General features: G+C 46.3%; 1 protein-coding gene across 9 annotated transcripts in view; it reads left to right on the plus strand.

Moving 5' to 3' along the window:
• The window catches only part of ATP2B2 (ATPase plasma membrane Ca2+ transporting 2), a 355,750-nt gene that overhangs the window by 147,806 nt on the left and 181,584 nt on the right, over window positions 1–26,360 (plus strand). For 8 of the 9 annotated variants that reach the window (XM_082344349.1, XM_082344354.1, XM_082344357.1 and 5 more), the window contains one exon: window positions 12,595–12,689. The exons of the other annotated variant lie outside the window; for it this stretch is intronic. The gene's annotated coding sequence lies outside the window, so the exon portion shown is untranslated. The remainder of the gene's footprint in view (window positions 1–12,594; window positions 12,690–26,360) is intronic. 9 annotated transcript variants of the gene reach the window in all.

A 26,360-nucleotide genomic window follows, 5' to 3' on the forward strand; every position in this document is an offset into this window, starting at 1 on the left:
TCGCTGCTCAATTCCGGCTGCGAGAGTGCACCCTCTCTACACAGCAAGTCAACATCCCTGCCTCGGAGTTGATGTGTAGCAGATGGCACAGCAGAACTGAGCCTCGGTTTATTTTTGACTCAAAGAGGACATTGCACAAGAGCACAGCGCTCACTGGTGGGGGCAACAGGTCTGGCACGTGGGGCAGCAGAATCTACCGGCTTTGAGAGCCACGCAACCTGAGTTTGAATCCTGGCTTGGCCACCTTCAGCCGTGCGCCCTCAGGTACACAGTCTTCCCTCTGAGAGCCTCCGCTTCCCCAATTGTAAAGTGGAGCAGTGAGGCCCAGAGGCCATCCTTTATCAATTTCATAGGCACATGGCTTCATCGAGGGAGAAGATGTACATGTGGTGAGGGGACTTTGGGGGCTGGTTTCTATCTCTAGAGAGGGGAAGTGATGGGAAAGTGGTGTCAGAAGGGAGGATCCCTGGCAGGCCCCAGGTTGGGGCCTGGAGTGGAGCTGTCCTAGGTGTGACCCTGCCGTGCCCCCATGTAGGGGTGTATTGGCTGGTGGCTAGGGCAGAGCCAGGCAAAGCCCCGGGACCCAGACCCTTCCTCTGTTCCCCATAGGTAACCCTGGACAGAGGGACTGGGTAGGGTGGGCCAGGGAAGGAGAGGTTGGACCGAGGTGGGCAAGGGGCACACTGAGAGGGTCTTTGGTCTTCAGTGGGGAGACTGAAGGTGAGAGGGTCTTTGGTCTTCAGTGGCGAGACTGAAGGGTGGGAGGGAGGGGATGTGAGAGGCCTCCTTCCCTCCCTCCTCTGCCCCCTGATGGAGTCAGGCTGATGGAGGCTTATCAGACTAAGGTCCAGCCTCCGGACGATGGGCTAATCATTTGAAGGGAGGGGGCTGTGAGAGTGCTGGGGGATGGGCAAGCCCATCTTCCTGACTGATGTACTATGTGCAAGCATGTTTTCCTACATGCATGTTTACTATAGAAAACAGGGAAATAGAGACACTTTATAGAAGAACCGAAACCTTTACCCCACAGTGTTGACATTTGGGGAACACTATGTCTTTCAAAATTACTATATCTTCTTTTTCTAGGCTGTAAACATAATACATTTCTTATTGTAGGTCATAGAAATTGGGATCTTATCTACTCTGCATTTTTCACGTCAGGTTATTAAGATATTTTCCTGGGTCATGAAAAATTATTTGAAAATAATGATTATTGATAGATACATAATATTCTGTCCTATGGCTTCTCAGTAATTTATGTAACTAATCTCCTAGATTAGAAATTTAGATCGTGTCCAGATTATTGCCATGATTAAAAAGAAAAACACCGTGATCAACATCGATATGGCTCAAACATTGTTTGCATTTCTAATTACTTCCGTTAGAATAAGTTCTTAAGCAAAATGACTGGGTAAGAGGATGTGCATTTTTTCCTTTATTTCGTTTTTTAGTATTATATTTGATACACACAAAGGAAATTATGTAGCATATATGTTAGTTTAATAATACAATGTATATCGTGGACTTAGAATGTCACCAATAATTTGCATATTCCTGTGTGAGTGTCCCCATCCCAACCCCTTGCCTCTTCCGGAGGAAATGACCATCCTGTGTTTATCATTTCTATGCTTTTTTTTTTTTTCTATAGACTGTATTTTTTAGAGCAATTTTAGGTTCATAGCAAAACTGAATAGAAAGTACAGAGAATTCCCATATGCTTTTTTTAAAAAAACATTTTTATCTCGTGTGTGTATGCTTACACCATCTATTGTTTAGTTTTGCTTTTGCTTTAGTTCTTTAAAATGTCATTGTACAGTATGTAACCTTTTGAGTCTTGCTTCTTTCTGGCAACGTTCTGTTTCTCAGATTCATCCATGTGGTTGCTGCAGCTGGAGTTGGTGCATTTGTATGGCTGTGTAGTATTCCGTGGCATGAAGATATTGCACTCTTGTTAATTTGTTCTCCTTCTGGTGAACATGTGGGTTGTTTCCAGAGCAGCTGTTGCAATCAGTGTTGCTGGGAACATTCTTGGCCATGGCGCCATCACCTAGAAAAGGAACACACGAGGTTAAAACAGATTTGGGAGGGGGTAGAATCCAGAGTAGAGCACACACAAGCTTGAGTTGAGGTGTCCACAGGCCATGAACTGATTTGGTTTTGGAGGAGAGCTAGTACACAGAATGTCTCGTGGGCTTGCCTGAGCTAGAATGCGCCGTTTCTCATCTCTCAAGCTCAGCTGCCAAGGTCATTGTCTTGGGCTTGGGAGCAAGAGTAGAACCCTCTCCCCTGCCCACCTTCAAGGAGGCAGAAGCACTGTTTGTGAAGGGAATCACTGTCCCTCCCCCTTTAGCCTTGGTGCCATTAAATCTGAGCATCCCTAAGTGTGGAGTGTATATCCCTGATGGTACCTAAGAGGATACTAGGTGGTATGAAATAACAGCCCATCCCCTGGTGAGAAAACTCATCTGTTTCCAGTTCTCTTTCAGTCTTCCACGTCACCTCAAGGCAAAAGGTTCTGTCTGGAACTAGTGTGTCTTTAACTATGGCCCCCTCCCTACCTGAACACTGGCTAAACTCTAGGCAGAGAGCAAGCCAACTTTGGGCTCAGGGCCTCAGGCAGGCAATAGAATCCACTAAACATCAGGACATCCTGCTATAATTTTTCTGTTGTGGTCATCTTTTATTTGTGGTGAGTGGCACTGGTTTTCCTTTTAAAATAAATGTGTTTAAGTTTTAATAAGGCAAGCTATTAAGAAAAAATGAGATTGATTAAAGGACAGATAGCAATCATCTTGACAGTCATATTTGATTGACCCAGGTTGGGGAAATGCTGACCTCAATCAGCCGTTCTCAAACTTTCTGTTGCAGGACGCTTTACATTCTTAAAAATGATTGAGGACCCCAAAGAGTTGTGCTTATGTGAATATTATCTCTTCATATTTACCATATTCGAAGTCAAAACTGAGATTGTACTAATACTTATGTATTAATTCTTTTAAAAATAACAATAATAAATCCATTATGGTAACATACTTTATGAAAAATAACTATATTTTCCAAAAAAAAAAAAAACTAGAAGAGTAATGTTGTTTTATGTTTTTGCAAGTCTTTTTAATGACTTAATTGAACACAGCTGGATTCTCATCTGCTTCAGCGTTCAATCTGTTGCCATATGATGTTTGGGTTACTGTGTATGAAGAAATTCCAGCCTCACAGAGATATGTTGTGGGAAAGGGAGGAGGATTCTAATAGCCGTTCAGATAATTGTAGATATTCTTCTTTGATACTACACCCAAACTCAACAAGTGATAGCATATTAGTTTGCTAGGGCTGTTATTCAACCAAACTTGGGCCCACTCATCCGCGCACAGTAAAGCCAATCTGTTGACACCAGGTTGTGGTAAAGGCAAGTATAGCATTTATTGCAAGGCACCCAACATGGGGCCAAACAAGGAGAATGGGCAGCTCGTGTTCAAAAGACCTGAACTCCTCGATGGCTCTTGGGGAAGGGTTTTGAAAGGCAACATTAGGGGTGAGGGTTGTAGGGTGCTTGATCAGCTCATGGACATTCTTCTGATTGGTTGGTAGTGAGGTAATAGGGTGGCTTTTCAGGAGTTAACATCATCATCCTTCTGGTTTCAACCAGTCTGGGGTCTACATGCTTGTGGTCAGCATGCAGTTAGCTTCTTCTACCTGGAGGGGATTTTAGTATCCACAAAACAACTCAAGGATATGGCTCAAGATATTACCTAGAGCCCTTGAAGAAGAACTAAAGGTCCTTGACTTTGTTTTATGGCTAAGCTATTATTATTTTGTCTTGCTTGACTGTTTTCCTTTGTTTCTGCATTTTCTCACTTCTCTGATTAAATTTGCTCTTTGGAACTCGGGGAAGGCCTAAGAAGCTAAAACTTTTTTATAAACAAGAGGTGGGGGGAGATGGTGGGGGAGTCTGTCCGCAAGAAGGCCCCACAGGGTCCTGCTCGGTTACAGGGCTGCCATAACAAAATACCACACACTGAATGACTTCAACAACAGAAATGTATTTTGTCAGAGTTGTGGCAGTTAGAAGTCCAAGATCAAGGCATGCTGGCCTCTATCCTTGGCTTGCAGATGGCTGTTTTCTCACTGTATCATCACAGGGTCCTTCCTCTGTGTGCACATCCCTGGTATCTCTCTGTGTGTCCAAATTCCCTCTTCTTATAAGGACACTAGTCAGTTTGGATTAGGGCCCATTTAATGTCCTCATTTTAATTTAATCACCTCTTTAAAAGGCCCTATCTCCAAGTACAGTCACATTCTGAGGTACTGGGAGGTTAAGACTTCAAGATATGAACTTTGGGAGGGACACAATTCAGCCCAGAACAGACAGCATTTTAAAAATTAGTTGCAATGAAAACTCTGAAGCCATTGACAATGAACTTTTCATATTGTACATTATAATCCATTTTTTTCTTTCACTTTGATGAATTTTTTTACCTATGCATGGTTTTGCAACATCCTGCACTGGTCATTTAGAAAATATTGGCTCATTGAGTTATACAGATCTTTCAAATGTTTGCATATTTCATTATACAATATCATAGAATGTCACATTTGTTATCTTAGCACTGACCTCATCAGAAACATCTCTAAGTATTGGGAAGCTGTCAAGTTCTTGATGGCACATACAAGTCTTCCAAAATTCTAATTTTCACTTTGGAAGCTCAAGTCTTATCATTGGCAACAAATACTGTCAGTTGTTTTCCTTGAAATGTTAGGCTCACTCTGTTCATTTTTGAGAAAATGTCTGCCAGATACCCAAGTCTGAATAACCATTGTGTGTCTGTCAGTTGTTCTTTTATGTAAAAATGATGTTTGGTGAAAACAGAGGCAAGTTCATCTCACAACTCAAATGCTCATAGGAGAACCTCTCCTCCAACACCCATCATACTTGGGTTACAGCAGAACGCTTGATGCATATATTTCCCATTCCGTGTTCTCATGTTGAGAGTTAATAAAATTAATCATTTTTACTGCGTCATCCGGGACATTCCTTAGTGAAGCTGGCATTTTTTACCGCCTACGTGTGGTGATGAAGAATAGGATGATGACTAGTACAATTTGGTGCCACTCCCTTGATTCACGCTAGGGCACCAGCAGTTTTTGCACCAGCAGTGCAAATATCAACAGGTGAAGGTGGTAAATAACATCTAAATGTTATTAGGAAGATGATTTTGATTTCTCAGCCCCCCGTGTAAGCATCTTGGGAACCCTCACGGGCATGTGGACCACACTTTGAGAACCATTTTGACCTAGATAAAAAATACAGAGATGATTTGAGGCCTCGAAAATGACCTTGGTGCCAGAGTCACAAGACCTGGGTGTGATTCTGGCTCTGCCAGTGTGGAACTAAGTGGCCTTGGATAGCTCACTGACCTCTAGAAGCCAGGCACTTTACACATAAAGGGTGGTGGGAGCTTCCTGCCTCCCAGAGCTGGGGAGGGAAGGAAATAAGGTACAGACTTGAGAGCCTTTTGTAAAAAGTAATGCACAACCCAGGCAAGAGGAAGCAGCTATGGTGGGGAATGAGGCAAAGTTATGAAGTTTCACACCCTGGCTTAAGCCATTTTTGATTAGCGACACTGCCCAGATCCCTGTATCCCCCAGAAGAGACCTCAGAAGGTTAGACCTAGAGACCCTGAAAGAGATGCCCAACAGGATTTCTAGTTTTAACAAATCGGCATCTTTGGGGCTCTGCCCCAGGTCACCCATTACCACCTACAGCTTTGAAAGGAAAAGGCCTCCTAAAAGCCCAGAGTTCTTCTGGTCCTTGACTGGACAGGTAGGCATTCACCTGGGTCAGGTAGAAAGCTGGGAGCCCATGGGAAATGACAGGCATCTTAGAAAATCTGATTTGTTTAGCTGTGTTAAGAAGATAGAGGTGATTCTGGAAAACTCCAGGGAGCTGGAAAGCACATGTTAAGAGGGCTTCAGGTGGGCTCCCACTTCCAGGATGGTGGAGTAAAGGTACTTGTCCCTAGGTGCAACTGAGAACCCTAGACATTCTATATAAAATAAACATAAGAAAATTCTAAAAGAGAGAAGACAGACCTGCTTCTTGGGACCTGGGGACCCACGAAACAGCATAGCAGTGAGTTCCTCGTGAGTTTCTTTTTGCCTCATATAGCCCAGAGTTGGAGCTGAAGAAGCCAGAAATGAGGAAATGCCAATGGGCAGGCAAAAAAATGCCCCAACAGAAACCTGGTCTCTCTAGCTAAAGAAGCAGGAAAGGGGCAGCCTAGCAGAACAGACACTTTTAGGCAAAAACTGCTCTACTCTAACTAAACACCATAGAAAACATTGTGGCTCCACCCCCACCAGCAACGATCCAGTGGGGAGATTAGACTTACCCCTTCACCAGACTGTAATGAAGCATCTCAAGTCCCCCACAGGAGTGGTGTCAGAGAAGGCCAAGTAGGGAGCCAGGATTTTCATTCCCCACTGGGTGGTGACAAGACCTCACCCCAGTCCCTGTCACGATTGTGGAGAGACCACACTGGGAGCAGTAACAAGGCACTCCCGTACCTCCCAGCCATGGAGGTATCAGTGGGGGCCTGATGGGGAGCTGGATTTCCCAACCAACCCTCTTTCTCTGCTGGATTAGTGTTAGAGGAAACCAGCTGAAACAGAAGGTTTAAATGAGATCCAGAGTCTCATAACATAATACCCCAAATGCCCAGGTTTCTGTAGAAATTCACTTATAACCAGAACTAGGAAGATCGCAAACTGAATGAAAAAGGCAATCAATAGAAGCCAACGCCAAGATGACAGAGATGTTGAAATTATCTGACAAAGATTTTAAAGCAGCCATCATAAAAATGCTCCAAGAAACAGCTATGAACACACTTGAAACAAATGAAAAAAATAGAGCGTGTCAGCAAAGAAATAGAAGCATAGAGAAGTACAAAATAGAAATTTTAGACTGAAATATATGATAACTGAAACTTAAAAGAAAAATTCAATGGATGTGCTTTACTGCAGGCCAGAGGGGACAGAGGAAAGAATCACTGAACCAGAATATAGGGCAATAGAAATTACCTAATCTGAATAACCAAGAGAAAATAGACGCAAGATAAATAAGTAAACACAGCCTCAGGGACCTGTGAGACTTTAACAAAAGATCTAATGTTTATGTCGTTGGACTGCTGGAAGGAGACAAGAAAGGAAGTGAAACTGAAAAAATACTTGAAGAAATAGTGGCTGAAAACTTCCCAAATTTGGCAAATAACATAAACCTACAGATTCGTGAAGCTGAGCAAAATTCCAAAGAGAATAAACTCAACAAAATCCACACCAAGGTAAAAAACAGGTAAACTTTTGAAAACTAAAAACAAAACAGAAGTCTTGAAAGCAGTGAGAGAGAAATGACACCTCATCTATAAGGGGGAAACAATTCAAGTGACAGTGAATTTCTCATTGGAAACCATGGAGGCCAGAAGGAAGTGGCACAACATTTTTCAAATGCTGAAAGGAAAGAACTGTCAACTCAGAATCCTATATCCAGCAAAAATATTCTTCAAGAATGAAGGGGAAATCAAGACAGTCTCAGATGAAGAAAAACTGAGAGAATTTGTTGCCAGAAGACCTACCCTAAAAGAATGCTAAAAGAAGTTTTCTAAACAGAAAATAAACAATAAAAAATGAATCTTGGAACATCAGGAAGGAAAAAAAAATATGGGTAAATGCAATTGACCCTTTCTTTCTCTTCTTGAGTTTTCCAAATTATATTTGACAATTGAAGCAAAAATCATAACACTTTCTGATGTAGTTTTAAGTGATGTAGAAAGAACAAGTAGTAAACAAAAATTAAAATTGCAGACTTAAACTTTAATGTATCAGTAATTACATTAAGTGTAAATGGTTTAAATACACCAATTAAAAGACTGATATTGACGGAGTGGCTTGAAAAACATGACCTGACTATACACTATCTACAAGAAACTCACTTCAAATATAATAATACAGGCAGGCTGAAAGTAAAAGAATAGACAAAATGTGTATCATACCAACATTAATCAAAAGAAAATAAGAGTAACTATATTAATATCAGATAAAGTAGACTTCAGAACAAAGAAGATTACTAGAGTAAGAAAGGAATATTATATAATGGTAAAAGAGTCAAGCCACCAAGAAGATATAGCAATCCTAAATGTATATGCACCAAACAATAGAGCTATAAAATACGTGAAGCAAACAGTGATGGAACTGACCACAATTATAGTTGGAGACTTCAACACCCCTCTCTCAATAATTGATAGAGCAATTAGACAGAATATCAGAGCAAGGAGAGCAAGGATATAGAAGAACTCAACAACATCGTAAACCAACAGGATCAAATCAACATTTATAGAACACATTCTTTTCAAGCGTCCACAGAACATACACCGCGATAGACCATATTCTGGGACATAAAATAAACTTCAGCAAAATTAGAATTTAAATCAAAGAGAATGTGTTCTCCAATTACAGTAAAATCGAATAAGAAATCAATAATAGAAAGATAACAGAAAAATCTCCAGCCACTTGGAAGCTAAATAATACACATCTAAATAATGCATGGGTCAATGATAAAGTCTGAATGAAAAATTTTTAAATATATTGAACTGAATTGAAATAAAAATACAACATATCAAAATGTGTGTGACATACCTAAAGCAGTGCTGAGACAGAAATTTATAGTACTAAATGCATGATTAGCAAAGAGAAAAGCCTCAAATCAATCATCTAAGCTCCATCTTGACAAAATAAAAAAGGAAGAGCCAAATAAACCCAAATCAAGGAGGAGGAAGGAAATAATAAAGAGCAGAAATCAATAAAATTGGGAACAGAAAATGAATAGAGGGCTTCCCTGGTGGCGCAGTGGTTGAGAGTCTGCCTGCTAATGCAGGGGACACGGGTTCGCGCCCTGGTCTGGGAGGATCCCACATGCCGCGGAGCGACTGGGCCCGTGAGCCACAACTACTGAGCCTGCACGTCTGGAGCCTGTGCTCTGCAACAAGAGAGGCCACGATAGTGAGAGGCCCACACGCCACGATGAAGAGTGGCCCCCGCTTGCCGCAATTGGAGAAAGCCCTCGCACAGAAATGAAGACCCAACATAGCAATCAATCAATCAATCAATCAATAAATCAATAAATCTTTAAAAAAAAAAAAAGAAAGAAAATGAATAGAGAAGAAGCAGTGAAACAAAGAGCTGAGTCTTTGAAAATATCAACAACATTGACAAAACTTTAGCAAGACTAACAGGGAGAGAGAAAGAAAGAGAAGGAAAGAGAGAAATTACCAAAATTAGAAATGAAATGCGATATCACTATAGACCTTGCAAGTACACAATTGGATGGTAAGGGAATACTATGAATAACTCTACGCACATAAATTTGACAACCTAAATGAAATGGACCAGTTCCTCAAAAAATGCAAACTACTACAGTTCACCCATATGAAATAGATAATCTGAATAGCACTATAATTATTGAGGATTTTTAATTTTTAATTTTTAAATACTCTAAAAAGAAATCCCCAGACCAGATAGTTTCACTGGAGAATTTTACCAAACGCTTAAAAAATTAACACCAACTCTACACAATGTTTTCCAGTAAGCAGAAGAGGAAGGAACATTTTCCAATTTATCTTATGAAGCTAGAATGACCCTGATATCAAAACCAGACAAAGACAATACCAAAAAGAAAAACTACAGGCCCACATCCCTCATCAATATAGATACGAAAATCTTTAATGAAACATTAGCAAACAAAATTCAGCAATGTATAAAAGCAGTTATGCATCATGACCAAATAGGGTTTATTCCAGGAATGCAAGGTTGGTTCAACATTTAAAAATCAATTAGTATAATTCACCATGTTAATGGTCTAAAGAAAAATCACATGATATATCCATCAATGCAGGAAAAGCATTTGATAAAATTCAACCATTCATGGTATAATCTTCAGAAACATAGGAATAGAGGGGAATTCATTCAACTTGATAAAGAACATCTACAAAAATCTACAGGTAATATTATCTTAATGGTTAAAGACTGAATGGTTTCTCCTAAAATTGGGAATAAGGCAAGATGTTAGCTCTCACCACTTATATTCAAATCGTGCTGGAAGTTCTAGCCAATGCAACAAGACAAGAAAAGGAGTACAGATTGGAAAGGAAGAAATAAACTGTCCGTATTTGCAGCTAACTTCATCGTTTACATGAAAAATCCAAAAGAATCTATTAAAGAAAAAAAAACCTCCTAGAACTAATAAGTGATTTCAGGAAAGTCATAGGGTACAAGATAAACATACAAAAATCTATTGTATTTCTGTATACTAGCAATGAACATGTGGGCACAATAATTAAAAATGCAGTGCCATTTACAATCACTCAAAAAATGAAATACTTAGGTGTAAATTTAACAGGACATGTACGAGATTTGTATGCTGAAAACTACAAAAAAAACTGATGAAAAAATAAAAAAATAAATAAATGAAGCAACATATATGTTCATGGATTGGAAGACTCACCATAGTAAAGATGTCAGTTCTCTGCAATTCCTACCAAGATCCCAGCAAAATTTTTGTAGATGTAGAAAAGATTATTCTAAAATTTATATGGAACAGCAAAGGAGCTAGAATAGCTGAAATGGTCTTGAAAAAGAATAAGTAAGAAGAGTCAGTCTACCTGATTTTAAGATTTATTATATAGAAATCAAGACTTTGTGGTATCAACAGAGAGATGACACATAGAGGAATGGGATGGAATAAAGGACCCAGAAGTAGATCCACACAAATAAGCCCAACTGACTTTTGACCAAGGTACAAAAGCAGTTCAATGGAGGAAAGATGATAACCTTTTCAATAAATAGGGCTGAAGCAATAGGACATCCATAAACAAAAACAAACAAACAAACAAACAAAAACCTATCTAAGTCTTACGCCTTATACAAAAATTAACTCAAAATGGATCATGGTCTTAACTATAAAATGTAAAACTATAAAACTTTTAGGGGAAAAATGTAAGAGGAAAATCTCTGGGATCTAGGGCTAGGCAAAGAGTTCTTAAGCTTGACACCAAAGCATGATCCATAAAAGAAAAAAAATGATAAATTGGATTTCACCAAAGTTAAAAGCTCATGATCCACAAAAACAAACAAACAAAAAAACCCTGTAAAAAAGATGAAGACAAGCTACAAACTGGGAGAAAATATTTGCAAACCACAAAATCTGACAAAGTACTGGTATCTGATATGTATAAAAAACTCTCCAAACTCAACCATAAAAAGAAGTCAAACAATCTAATTAGAAAATGGACAAAAATCATGAAGAGACATTTCTATGAAGAGAATATACAGATGGCAAATAAGCACATGAAAAGATGTTCAACATCATTAGTCATTAAAGATAGGCAAATTAAAACCACAGTGAGATATAATTACACACCTATCAGAACAGCTAAAATAAAAAAATGACAACACCAAATGCTGGTGAGGATGCAGAAAAACTGGTTCACTCATACATTGTAGGCAGGAATGTAAAATGGTACTATAAAACCATTTGGAAGTTTCTTTAAAAAAAAAAAAGAAAAACTAAATATACAACTACCATGTGACCCAGTAATTGTCCTATTGTGCATTTATCCCAAATAAATGTAAACTTAGGTTCACACAAAAACCCTGTACACAAGGTTATAGTAGCTTTAGTAATAATTGCCAAAAATTGGAGAAAACCCAGATGTCCTTTAATAGATGATTAAGCTACCTATGGTCCACCCACATCATGGAGTGGTACTCACCCATAAAAAGGATTGAACTGTCTATACACACAACAACCTGATGAATCTCCACTGAATTGTGCTGAGTGAAAAAAGCCCGTCCCAGAAGGTCACACATAGCATGATTCCATTTATAGATATCATTAAAAAAACAACATTATTAGAGAACAGATTCATGATAGTCAGGAGTTAGGGATGCAGGCAGCGCGGTGGGGGGAGGTGGTGACTATAATGGGACAGCCCAAGGAAGCTTATGGTGACAAAAAGTTCTGTATCTTGATTGTGATTGTGGCTACATAACACCACACACATGATAAAAACGCACACACACACACGCACGTACACACAAGTGCATGTAAAAATAGGTATTATTATCCTGTCCTGCAGATGGGGAAACAGAGGCTTGGAAAGGTCCAGCCACGAGCCCCAGGCAGGGCCTCTGTATCTCCAGAGCACATGCCCATGACCACTCTGCCTCACTCCCTCTGCCCTTGCAGGCCACACCAGACAGCAGACAGAGGACAGGGAGACCCCACCTTGACACCCTGCTGGCAGTAGACTAGCTCCCCTGAGACGGGGCCTGGGAGGGGTGAAGCCCACCCAGGCAGGTCTTGATGGAGAAGGCAGGGGCGGGGTTCCCCTGCTTCTCTTCCATCTCCACCCCACCTGACCCTGGCACTAGCCCAGTGCTGGCACACAGGGGATGCTCCACACCGCTGTTACCTTCCTCCTCCTTGCTGACTTGAGTCCCCGTTGGGTCACCCACCCCTAACCAATGCCATCTCCCCTTTTCCAGAGCTGAACTTCGTCACCCAGTCCCCAGAGCCGGCAAGACATGGGCCCTATTTTCCAAACCCTGACGCCTTTCATATAACCAGAAGACGTGGAGGGGTGAGTTGGAGACTGGGGTTTTGCTGGAGCTGGAGATGGGGAAGATCTGGGAAGAGAGCACCCTTGCAGGGGGTGCAGATGGAGGGTCTGATAAGCAGGAAAACAGTGTTTGACAGCAGCTGCCTTCCATCTGCCAATCTAGCGGGGACACTTGAATTATTTATGCACCATTGTGCAGGTGTGGGGAAATCCCCCCACGTGTCTTTGCGTTTGAATAGGGAGCACGGCTAGGAAGCGTAGAAGGAAGGCAGCATCACTGCACACAGTGAACTGAGTCTCAGGTCCCTCGTCAGTAAAATGGGGCGGCAGCAGCATCTCCGTCTTGTCAAGGCCAAGCAAAGATAATCCATGTAAAGTGCTTAGAAGAGTAGCTGGAACATAATAGGTGCTCAATACATGCTAATTGCCTAGTGCATGTTAGTTAAATGGGGCAGCCCTCTCTCTGGGGTCAAAATGCCGCTTAGCCTTCCAGAGCCAGCCCATATGGCAGCTCTGTGAGATTTCTCTGGCTCCTAGCTGGGATTAACCACATCTTCCTCTGTTCTCCCAAAGCCCTTTCTTTGGGCCTCTGTTATTGCCTTGCTCGATCCGCCCTGTGTTACATACCTAAGAACCTCAAAGTCCATGCCTGCTTCCCCAGACCCACCCCTGTCAGGGAACAGAGGTCACACTGCTCATCTTTGAGCGTCAGAAGCAACTTACCTTCCGAAAGAACAGCCTCTGAGCTAGAGCTCAGAGTCAGGATCTCATCTGACCTTCCCAGAAGGTGTCGTCAGCCCTTTCACGGGTGAGAACACTGAGACCCAGAGAGAAGTAACTTTCAGCCAGGAGCTGGGAGAGCCAGGGTGCAACTCAGAGATTCTGAGCTCACTTTCTGTTACCCTACCCTGCCGGCATCAAGGAAGATGAGTGACTCCAGACCCAAATAGGGGAGGAAGCAGACAGGCAGACTAGCTGCGTGCCTCTCTCCTCAGCCCTCAGAGATCACCCAGATCTCTTACCACTCTGAAGTTTTGTTTCCTGCCCAAGCACTTTGGGACTAACCAGATTGTTTCCAAACACATTACATAATTGTGCACATATTTATTTAATGCCATCTCTTGAATATTAAACAATCGATAATTCGGAACAGAAACACGGGCGTCTAAACCCAGCAGCTTTTGACAGGCGTGGGTGGGGAAGGAGGTTGAGGAGAGCCATCTATGAGCCGTTACGGGAAAAAGAGGTGACACCCCCCTCCCCCTCCCGAGATGGGTTGAAAGGCTTCCCAGGCTTATGGTTGGCAAAAACGTAGTGGAATTTTCACCATTGGGGTTCCACCTCTTTTATTATATAATAACAAAGATGCATTAGCTCTTCCCTAAAGGATGCTTGGAGCCAGGGCTTGGCCACCTGTTTATCTGTTTATGAGTGTTTACTGAGCATCCTCTATGTGCAGTCTCTGTTACACTCTGATTCACCCTTGGGGGTGCCTTCGAGTATCAAACACATGAGACCCGGTCCTCATACAGTTGACCAAATAAATACAGAAGATGGCTTCCGGGCACGGTAAGCTCTGTGAAGAAAACAAAACAGGGCTGCAGGGTGGGGAATGGCGGGCAGTCCCTGTGGAGGGGACTTCTGACCAGAGGTCCCAATGGGAGAAGCAGCCAGCCATGCAGAGGTCAGGGTGGTGAGGAGAGCATTCCAGGCGGATGGGGACGGGAGCAAGGAGCAAGTGGCCCTGGTGGGGTTGAGGAAGAGCGAAGAAGGCAGTGGGCTGGGGAGGGGTGAGTGAGGGCCCCACGTAGGCTACGCAGGCAGAGGGATACCCCCCTGCCAGGATTGTTGGGGCCGGACCGAGAGGGCCCCCGTGAGGAGTTGGAATTGCAGTCCGTGTGCAGCAGCAAAGCTGTTGGAGGGCTCTAGCAATCTGATGAATGTTAGGAAAACATCCCTCTGCAGCTGGGAGAGGACTGGGGGGTGGCAGACATGCAGGGAAGGGCTGGGTCGAGGTTCTAGGGCTGGAGTGCTGGGGGTGGGCAGGGAGACTCCAGGGAAGACACAGGAGGGGCTGGCCAGGCCCCAAATGCTAATGGATCCGTCCAAGGTGATGGCGAGAGTTTCTCCCAGGGCAGCTGTGGAGGGCCTGGCCTGAGCCGGCAGGAATCACAGTAACTCTGATACTGATGATAATAATAGTACCTAGGATTTACTAAGCACTTACGTGCTGTGAGCCAGACGTTGGGCCGAGCCCCTCATCCTCACCACCAGCCTGTGATATATGTACGTTCATTATCTCCATTTCACAGAAGAGGGAGGGGACCAAGGCACAGAGTGGTGAAGTGAAATGCCCAGGGTTGCTCAGCGAGTTAGTAGCAAAGGTGGGATTTGAACCTCGTCCATCTGACTCCACGCGTATGGCCCTCAGTCCATGCTGGCTGAATGAACTGATAACAATAACAGCAATAGCAATAATGCGAGCAGTCACTTAACTATGGCGCTGGCTATGTGCCAGGCCCTACTCTAAGCGCTTTATAAAAACACTAATCGTTTAGCCTTCACAACAGCCCATGAGGCAGGCACGACCATTATCCCCATTTTACAGAAGGAGAAACTGAAGCATGGAGCTTACCCTAGCCAGGATTTGAAACCGGGAGTTCTGGCTCCAGAGTCCAGGCTTTTAGCAAAATGCAGTGTAAGTTGGGGGAAGTGGACCACCTACGATCTGACTTGGCGCCATCTGCATTTCCAAGTCTGGGGCCAGGCCTGTGGGTGGGGCAGGCCCTCCGGGAGCCTGTGGGAGACCACGAAGGGCTGAACTGTCCCCCACAGAGCCTGCTGGCTCCTCAGTGGCCAAAGCAGAGGGCCTCCCAGAGCCTGGCCATCCTATAGCTGCCAAGGTGAGCCAGTGCGGCCTGAGCAGAGAAAGTCCTTGACAACAGAATGGAGAAATCCCACCACTCTCTTTGCCAACAGGAGCACACAGAGAGAAGTGAACCGAGAGGGGTTCATCAAGTCAGAGAACGTCCATGGGAAATGTTTACTCCAAGTCTATTCAGGAACAACCCCCAAAGCAGTCCCAGTGGAACCTCTTTTAAGTAAAAACTACAGGCATCCTTCCCTATAAATAAATCCAACTGGCAGAGTTTCCACATCAGAGCAACATATTAGGCCGTCGTAGCTAAGGCCAGTTTACAAGTAAGTCAGCCGTCCTTCAGAGGTGGACGGTAATTCCCATCTGAGGGGCAGCGCTGGGGCCGGGGAACAATGCGTGCGAAAGTGCTGTGTGAAAGGTGAAAACTTGCACACATAAGGGCTTTTAAAGTATTTGCGGATTCGTAAATATCTCATCCTTTCCTTGCATCCTGCTCTCAATGAGAGAACAGAGAAAAACGTGGTCCCATGCCCTGGCCAGACTGCCCAAGAGTCTGCAATACCGGGGATGGAGCAGAGAGGCTGGGGAAACGCACCCCAAACCCCGGAAACTCCTCAAAACAGGTTCTGTCTTGGGAGGTGGGCGCGGCAGACGACCAAGCTCCACGGCTCTCCTGCCGGTTTCGGGTCCTGACCGTGCAATCCTTGGCAAGGCGTTTAAATTTCTGCCACTGCAGTTTTATGTCTTTCAGATGGGAGTAAGAAGCCCTCCCTCTTGAGACTGTTGGACGGGTTAAGTGGGAGGGGACATCTCAGGACATGGAGTGTCACCTGCTGCTCAGTGGGTCTCTGCCCCCGGTGGCCCCAGTGGGAACGGTTGCCTCAGGTGTGAGGACCCCGGACCCCTTCCCACTGGAACCATATCAGTTTCTCTGAACCGTACAAACACTGGGAACACTTTGCCACCTGTGTTAGTTTGCTGGGGCTGTTGTGATGAAGCACCACAAGCTGGGTGGCTTAAATCAGCAGACATTTAGTGTCTCACAGATCTGGAGACTGGAAGTCTGGCATCACGGGGTTGATTCCTTCTGAGGGCCGTGAGGGAGACTCTGTTTCCGGCCTCCCCTGCAGCTTCTAGTGGTTGGAAGTTTCATCATCCTTGGTGATCCTTGGCTTGTGGATGCATTACCCCATCCCCACCTTCACATCATCTTCCCTCTCTGCTTGTCTATCTCTGTGTCCAAATTTCCCCTTTATAAGGACACCAGTCCTGCAGGGTCAGAGTTCACCCTAATAACCCTCTTTTAACTTGCTTACCTCTGAAAAGACCCTATTTCCAAATAAGGTCATGTTCACAGGTACTGGGAGTTAGGACTTCAACATTCCTTTTGGGGGACACACAACACCCTCCTAATTGTTTGAAGCTGATTCTGAATGGGCTCCAGGTTCATTCACGACATTTCTGAAATAGACTCAAAGAATATTTTACATCATTTTCTAAAAGAACAATGTCCTCAAAATTACTGGCTCCTTAGCTTCCAGTAGATCCCTCATGAACACTTGGCCTTAACAAACCCCAGTCTGGCTCTCTCAGCCATTATCTTATGTGAAGAGCAAGTGGGTTTGAACCCAAGCCCTTGGTCAGCCCTGACTGTGAGCTGGACTCCAGGAACATGGGAAGCCACGGTCCCAGCTGTTGATGCAGTCTCAGGGTAAGGCCACAGGACAGATAGGAGTGCACCTGGCTGTTGCTGGGCAGGTGGGTGCTGGGGCCACCAGGGTCCTTCCCAGCAGTGATCTTCGAGAGGTGAGGGGAAGAGGCTTCCTTCCCGGGAAGGAAGCCTTTGTCTCCTTGCAGGTGGACATGAGTGCTCCCAGAACCACAAGAGAACCCTCACCTGCTCTTTCCGTGGTCAGATAACTAATCAGTCACTCAGCTGTCATTCTGGGATGAGACCTACTCCTGGGCCTCTGTCTACACAGGAAGTGCAGAGGAACCCCGAGCCCATCATCCCCATGGCACCCCCAGCCCGGGTCCCTGGAGAGTGAGGGGTCGGTAGTAGACCCCACCTTCTTGCCTGATCTCCATTCTTAAAATAAGCTCCCCCACCTTGAATATTGGAGGTGCCCACTTCACTTGAACCGAGAGCCAGGAATCCGTTTCCAAACGCGCCGTGACCGGGTAGGAGTGCCCTGGACTCGGCACAAGCAGGCCTGGGCGCTGGGTCGAGTCCCAGCGCTGCCAGTCTGAGCTCTGTGATCCCAGGTGAATCTTGCACTTTTCCAGTCTCAGTTTCCCGTGTACAAAGTGGAGATGGTTCCTACCTCACGAGTGAGGGGCGTCTTTAAAGGGCTCGTGCAGTGCTGGGCACCCGGTCGGCATGCTCCCTCTTCTCTCTCTGGGCTTCAGTTTCCTCCCCTGCCAGCAAGGCTGTTGGACCGAACGGGCTCTGGCGAGCTCCATGTGGCTCTTGGGGTGCCCTCCAGGGAGTCCAGCATCTGGCCGGGCCGAGGAAACCTCCCAGCCCATAGGCCTGCTCTGCCAGGAGCTCGCTGAGTGAGCTGGGGCAACTGCTCCCCACTGCTCACAGGCCTGGTGGCTCAGGGTGACCGTGGCGAGGTTCCTGGAGACTCTGACCTCATGCAGCCATCCAGAGGTCTGAGTTTGTGCCTCACCAGGTGCCCTAAATTCTCATACCCCATTCTTTTCTTGCCCATCTCAGAGGCTGTGAGAATGCCAATCAGATGCTGCCTACCCATCTCCAGGTACCCAGGCCACCTCCGGCATGCTGGAGGCAAAAGCATCTTCATGGGGACACCGCCCAGCGCCTTGCACATGCCATGTCCTGTGCTCGGCACCCGACAAGTACTTGTGCAGCTGAATGTATTACGGGATCCGCTCACCCAGATTGAAGTCCAGGGGGCAGAATGTTTTACCCCTTCTGGGGGAGGGAGGTAAATGTCCCAGGGACATTTCTATTCTCAGAGTGGAGCTGCAGTAGAAGAAGATGCATAACAGAAGTCACTAGTGCATTCATGGTGGGCTTGTGGGCAGGAAGGCTAGGGACGGGCTGCATTCAAGTCAGCCTTTCTCTGCGACTCTTGTGGAGTGAGGTCTGACCCTGAGCCTTGAGATGGTACTGTTGGTGCCTTTTCACTGTCTCTGGGGGAATTCTGCTCACCGCACTGCACCAAGGTGAGAATGAAACAAGAAAATATGTAGGAAGTAGAGTGGGCACATGGCGTGGTAGAGAGAGCATGGACGTTGGGTTCACACCTGGCCCTGCTGGGTGACCTTGAGCAAGTGACCTCCCCTCTCTGGGCCTTAGCTGGCTGATCTAGAAACAGGTCACAGTGTTGTCATGAGGACCAAAGGCGCTCCTGTAGGCCACGTGCCCACCTCAGCCTACTCCCTCCTCCACGCCCCCAACCCCACCAGCTGATTGCATGGCTAGGCCTTGCCCCCCTTTGCTGGGCCCCTGGCATCATGTAGACAGGCCAGATGCCCAACCTCAGATGCCAAGAGCAGAATCCCCTGGGCCCGGCCTGGGAGGGGTCCTGCCCTCCGGGTCTTTCCTTTCACTTGGTCTGTCTTCGCTGGGTGCTGGCAGCTGCAGTAGCAGAAGCCCTGTGCTCAGGCTTGGAAAGACCAGACAATGTCAGTCACTCAGTGTGGGGCCCTTTCCTCTCTGTGCCTCAATTTGCCTGTCTGTAGACTGGGCACAGCACCCCCTGCCTCAGGGGCTGGCATGGGGGCTACTGAGGTAACCAATACGCAAGGGCCTGGTAGGTAATTGCTCAAAACTATTTGCTGCGTCAGAGTCCAATGGGGTCAAAGGCCACTGGGGTCCCAGGCATTCCTGAGTTCCCTCAGGCCTCACTCTCAGCCTTGGCCTGCCTGGGGTCGAGGGTGCCCCCTCCCCAGGGTCAGTGGGAGAACTAAGAAGGGACCTGCCTTCCCTTCACTAGGGAAGAACAATAAAAACTTGTAGCATCTTATTGTTAGAAGGAACCAAAGAACTCCTCAACAACCCCACCCAATGACTGGTAACTTTTTAATTTCTTGCTGGTTACCTCCAGGGACAGGGACCTCACTACCTGTTGCGTGACCAAGAGCAGAGATGGCACCCAGTTCACACACCTTGTGCGCAGGCATTTTATGCATATATAAACCCAGTGCTCCTTACTCAGGGCATTATGACTTTACACACAATTTTAACCACATGAGTTATCTGATTTCTTTAGCTTAATTGAAGACCCTGCTCGGGTTTCACCTCCCCTGAAATCATCCCCAAGAGAACTTCCATCCCCATGAAAATTAACCACTCACCCTCTGTCCCTGCAGCTCTTCAGATATGTCTCTGTTGTAGAATGTATCCTATTGTGTTTTACTTGGCTGTTCAGTTACATCTCTCTCACTAGATCCTAACTCCCTAGAAGGAGTGGGGCAGTGGAAAGAGCTTGCTTGGACCTTAACTCAAATAGGTCTGACCTTCATGCCCTCTTCCCTCCTGGCTGTGTGACCCAGAGGAAATGACCTAACCTCTCTGAGCGCATGGATCAACGTCAGAGTCTTCATGATCCTCTCGCCCTCCTTGAGCAGAGTCCAAGTCTTCTTACCCCTGAGTCCCTAGTCCCTGACCCACAGTGGGTGCTGAGCACTTGTTGAGGAGAGGAAGCGCAAGGAGGCCATGGGTACAAGTTATGAGGTGGCAGGGGAGGGAGTTTTTCTGCTGGAAGAGCATGCAGTGCTGAAGCCAAGAGACAAAACAGTCAGGAAAATAAGATGCACAGGCCAGACACATGCAGCAGTCTGGGGCTACTTAGGGAAGGGGCAGCAAAGGGAAACACATCACCACCCAGGAGCCACCCCAGGCAAACTGCCAGCACTGTGGTCCCTGAACCAACTTTGTTCAACAGGAACGTGTTCGTCTAGTACCTGTGTGACTGAAACTGCCTTTTAAAGAGCAAAAGGCTGAGAAGCAAAGGAAATCGCTAGGTTGACTAAATAATATGTTTGCGACATAGATGTTCTACTGTTTGTCAAATAGGAGCCGTTGTGATCAGCAAAATATCAATTCATGTAAAAGTGAAAAACATAGTCAAGGGCGAGTTCCTTACACCTGAAATGTTTAAAGTAAAACAAACGTCAGCACGCAAAGGGGAAGATTATAGGAGCTGGGAAGTCACTCGTGTGGAAGGGCTCCTTCTCCAGAGATGCTGGAGAAAGTCTGTCTCTCCGTTCGACAGGAAACAGGCATGTTTTCTTCCTGTTCTCTGTCAGTGGACAGAAGGGAATCGGGCACGCTATAAGGGAACAAGCAAGGAGTGTCATGGGGCCACGAGACAGGATGAGTGGGGGACTGTGTCACCTTTTTTCCCTTTAGTCTAGAGAGGCTTCCTGGAGGAGGCGAGATCCAGGCTGTTTGGTCCAGGCCCTCCCCACTGCCCCTGGCCTGGCCTCTCCCCAGTGCTCACACTCACGTGGCTGCTTCATTGGAAGCCTCTATGCTGGGGTCTGTCCAGATGCACATGTGGCGGCTGCCCTTTCCTGATGTTCCCAGGGCCACTCTATACCAGTGACTTGTACAGGGAGTCCTCAGAACAAAAGGACTTCCAGGTAACCAGGATTGGAGCCAGGGCACCGCTGATAGGATCAGAAGCCTTAAGTGAACGATAGCCCAGGAGGAAGCCAGGGCCACAGAGAAGCGCCCACCACCCGCACTGCTTTTGGCAGTGGCACTGTTTTGCCGAGCACAGGCGCTGTGGAGGCCGGCCGTGCTCCCCCGCCCCTCCCCACCCTGGCCTCCCCTTCGCTGGTCCCAAGACCAGAGAGGGAGGCAGCCCTGCTGGCAGCTGGACCAGGCACCGTGGCCACCTCACAGGGTATAGCCACAGGCTGCAGACTTCCGTGGTCACTGTCGGTGCTGAAGCCAAGAGGTCAGAGTGGGGGTTTGTGTCCGTGGCCTGGGATGCAGCAGGGACACCGGGGGATTCGCCAGCATCTCCAGCCCAGGTATGGGTGCGTGGTTCACCGGCATAGCCTGCAGCCCTGGACTGGCTGGGCCCCTCGGGGGCCTGGGACTCCAGGGCAGGGGGGGCACTGGGATGGAAGCAAATTAGTGCAAGGGGAGAGACAGCAAGCCTATGAGTGCTGGGCCGGGAGGGAGGCTGGAGGGCAGGCATGCCCTTTGAAGTTGATGAGGAGCCCCACGGGGTCAGTCTCTGGCCCTCACTCAGCTCTCTGGGCACCCTTCCTGCGCAGGGCTGCTAACGTGAGCGAGAGAGTGAGATAGCCCAGGTTCAAATCCAGACCCCTGTGTGACTTTGCACATTTACCTCTGCTCTCTGTGCCTCAGTTTCCCACCCTGTAAAATGGGAGTGGTGATAGTGGGACCTGTTTCTTAAGGCTGCTATGAAGATCAAATAAGATGGCAGATGCAGGTCCGTAGCTCTGAGCATCTCCACTGCCCCCTGCTACTCCCTGAACGAGGGACCCACCTTCAGAGGGTGCCTGATCAGCGCTGGAAGGAAAATTAAGAGACTCTTTAGGCTATCTGCCTATTTCACAGGTGCAACTGCAAAGGAGATGCTCTAGGTTATGGCCTCAGACTTCAAATCAGACACACCGGGGTTTGAACTCTGTGTCTGCAGACTTTTCAGCTGGAAGCCTCAGACAAGTTCTTAACCCTCTGACCCCCATTTTTTCATATGTGAAGTGGAGATAATTATAGGATCTACTTCATGGGATACTTGCGAGGATGAAATCATGCCTCACACATAAAAGGTTTATCCTGTACTTCATACTTAAATCGGGAGCCACTATCACCACCACCGTCATCACTATTGTTACTATTATTGTTGTTGTCATTGTTGTTGATGCTGATGTTTTGAGCAAAGGGAGACTCAGAGAGGGAAAGGGACCTGCCAGCAGTCACACAGCAAGTCAGAGGGCAAGACAGGGTCCAGCCCCGACCTCCTAACCCCAAGTCCCTGTTCTTTCTGCTTCCCTCACCATCTCATTGAACCTCATTGGTCTTCGCCGCCCCTCAGCACATCCTGCCTAGAGCTTGGTTTCCGCTTGCAAGAGGTCACCCTAAAGTGTTTGAGACCTGTCTTTTACTGACCTCGTTGCTTCTGGGCACAGATTTGGGGGCACCACACAGGGGAAGCTGGCATCCCCCAAGATGCTGGGCCAGCAGAGAGCTGGGGGAGGCTATCTTCTCCCCATGATTTCCTCAGTGCCCCTCCAAAAGCCCACAGCTTCCCACTGTGCCCAGGGATCCTTGGCCAGGGAGAACCCTGAGGGGGGCAGGATACAGCTTTTGAGGGCGGAACTCCTTGTTTTCCAAGAGGCTCCTTAGGAAGGGAAAGATTGGGACCTCAGCTTCCACCAAGGTTTCCTTGGATGTTGGGGACAGATCTGGGGTCACCCTCAGGGGTCTCCTGGTTCCTTAGCTGATCTGGGCCACCTCTGAAGGCTTGCCTCTGTCTCTCCACCTTCTAGCCATCTGAGCTTGGGCCTTCCCTGGCAGGGAGGGATGGAGACACAAGAGGAGGCTGAGGAGGGAGAGGAGAGAGAGGATGGAGTTTGCTTTAAGGAGAAAGAAGAGTTATATACTTGTTTTAATAATATAAATATTACATGAGCAATGATAATTACTATGATTCCCGTTTATTGAACACTTACTATGCACCAGGCACTGTGCTAAGAACTTTATATATGTTATTTCAATTCATCTTGACCATAGCCTAATCAGGTAGAAAATATCATGATACCCATTTTACAGATGAGTAAACTAGAAGAGACTTATTTATATACCATGTGGTAACTACAGATGCCAAGCAGATGAAATAAAGGATGGATTCTGAGTGGGATAATAGGAAGTGCTGGGGACTGTGGCAAATTGGAGAGAGTCATTTCAGTTGTTTTTTTGTTGAGGCATGATACACATACATTAAAGCAGGTAAAGAGCACTCATCTCAAATGTACCATCTGATGATTTTTACACATATTTACACCACCCAGATCAAAGTACATATAGAATATTTCTAGTACCCCAAACATTCCTTGTGAGGCATACAAATTTAATTTTTTTAAAAATTCTGCAAAACTGTCACAGCCAAGAGGCACCTAAGGAAGCATGATGACTAAATATAATCTGGTATCCTGGATGGGATCCTGGAACAGAAAAAGGACTTTAGGTAAAAACTAAAGAAATGTGAACCAAGTATGGACTTTAGTTAATATTAGCATATCAGTATTGATTCATTAATTGTGAAAAATGCACCATAGTAATGTAAGCTGTTAATAATAAAGGGAACTGGATGTGGGGTAGGTGGGAACTCTCTGTACTATTCTTAGCAAATTTTTTGTAAATCTAAAACTGTTCTAAAACAAAAAGTCTGTTTAAAAAAAAAAGCACTCTTCAGGTATTTAAGCAAAATATATCCATGGGCAGGGTCTGGCCTTTGAGCTGCCAGTTTGTGACCTCCAGTGGTCTAATGCCCTTATTTTACAGATGAGAAAACTGAGTCCCCCAAAGGGGAAGGCACTCATCAGGGTGCCACAGTAGGTCAGTGGCAGAGCCAGGACTGAAAGGCTGGTCAGTGCTCAGCTGTAAAGGATGGGGTTTGGGGCGTGGGTTCAGGGCTGCCAGGGTCTCCCTGAATCCTGAGTGCCTTGCTGAGGACTCGCCCTACAGGAAGCTGCCAGGTGCCACTGGCTTCCCTCTACTGCTTCCCCCTGAGCTCTCCAGGGCTGTCAGTTGGAAACCAGTTCTCCCACTGGCCTCGGCCCCAAAGGGAGTGGTCATGGGCAGTTCCTGTTCTGGGAGCAGGGTGTCGCCTTCCCACTCCCCCCCACCCCCGCCGCCGCCAGCCTCGATACACCTGGTACATGTCCCCATGGCCAGCATGGGGTCTGAGTTGAGTGTTGGATGGATGAATGAGTGAAGAAATGAAGGGGGGAAGAAATGAATGGAAAGCATGGATGGTTGAGAGAGGGTGGGGGGAATTAAGGGTGCCAGGAGTGCAGACTCTGCAGCCAGATGGCCTGGGCCTGCCTCCTCCAGCCACAGGACCTTGGACAAGTCAACCTCTCTGTGCCTCAAATTCCTCATCTGAAAGTGGAGATAATGGTAGCTCCTGTGCCTTACAGGAGTGTGGAGAGGATTAAAGGAGTTGATTGACATGAGGGAGGGAAGTAATAAATATAGGCCAGGAGGGAAGGAGAAATGGAGGAGGGGTGATGATTTCGTTTTCGTATTGGGACATGGAAACCTGGATGAAGCCACAGGACTGGCCACTGACCCAGAAAAGGGGTTGGGCAGCTTCACACAGTGGTTAGAGCACAGATTCGGGAGCCAGGCTGCCAGGAATCAAATTCCAAGGCCACCACTTACTAGCCACGTGGCCTTGGGCAAGTGAGTTAACCTCTGTGTGCGCCAGTGTCTTCTCTGTAAGATAGGTGTGATAACAACAGCACTCGCTTCACGAGGTTGTTATGAGAATTAAGTAGTTGTTTGGTATGTGTGTAGCCCCTGGGACTATACCTGATATGTTTAAAACAACCTCTGGCATATAACAAGTATTTGTTAAATAACTGGGAGAGCTTTTATACCAGAAACCCACTCCTCTCTCCGGAAGGCACTGACTCTCGCCAGAGATCGAGGTCCAGGCGTTATAAATTCTCTTACCTCCTGAATCCAGGCAGGAAACTGCCCTTCGCAAAGCCAGACGGGGTGAGGGCCGAACTGCTGACCAGTTGCCCATGTATATGGCCTCACCCACTCCAGCCAACCCCGGGGTGAGCAGCATTTCTCATATTTTAAGAGAAGCCAGAAATCTGGATTCTGCACAATTCCTCAATTTTTAAACATTGGCTCTCAGTTCAACTTTATTTTAAGCTCTGAGCAAAACAAACAAATTTATTTTCAGCTGGCTGCTCTCCCAAACAGTTGATTTGCAGCTTCCACCCCAGTCAAGCCCTGCCAGTTTGTTTTCTTTTATTATTTTTTTCCTGCATTTTAGAGAAAAGGAAACTGAGGCACAGAGAGAAATGCTTGGACCTGTGTGTCTGACTTTTTAGTGGAGGCAACAAGCAATCTCCTAGTTTCCCTCTCCCGGCTGCAAGCGACACAGGGTCCCCAGGGAATCCACCAGGCTTTGCAGCAGGTGAGGGAGGGGGACTTGAGGGGGAATTTTCCCCTCAGCCTGGGTTCTTCCAGTAGCATATTTGAAATATGATGTTTGCTGACCAGATGCCATCTGCGCCATGCGTCAGGGGTGCAGCTGATATGAAGCAGAGTTTCCCCACTTCCAAAGCCTTAGCAAAGATTAGGGATGCTGGGACCCCCAGCTTCACTTCCAACACTGGCCCGGCAGATGGGAGGCCACAGTTCCAAGGGGTTCCTGACCCTCAGTCTGTGGGAAAGAGCTAGCAATAAACTCTGTGTAAAGAAAGTCACTAAGTGAGAACTAAAGGGGTTGAGGAATGAGGGGAGGCATGTTCTGGAGGGATTTTTTTTTTTTTTTTTTTTTTTTGCAAGAGGGTTAATTTACAGACCTGTCATACTCTGAACTTGAGTTGTTTTCTCTTTTCTATTGAAAAACTGCTCTTTGGTTCCCATTTACTTAACCTGTCTGTGCCTCCGTTTCCTCATCTGTAAAATGGGGATAAACATTGTACTAACCTCCTGCAGCTTACGATGAGGATGCAGTGAGACAGCATGTGCCGAGGATTAAGCAATAAAAACCAGTGTGGTTGTCATTGTCAGCTGCAGCCCGCCTCCCTGTCTGCACAGGTGGTGACTT

Source organism: Balaenoptera borealis (genome assembly GCF_965194805.1).
Source record: "Balaenoptera borealis genome assembly, chromosome: 12".
NCBI lineage: Eukaryota > Metazoa > Chordata > Mammalia > Artiodactyla > Balaenopteridae > Balaenoptera > Balaenoptera borealis.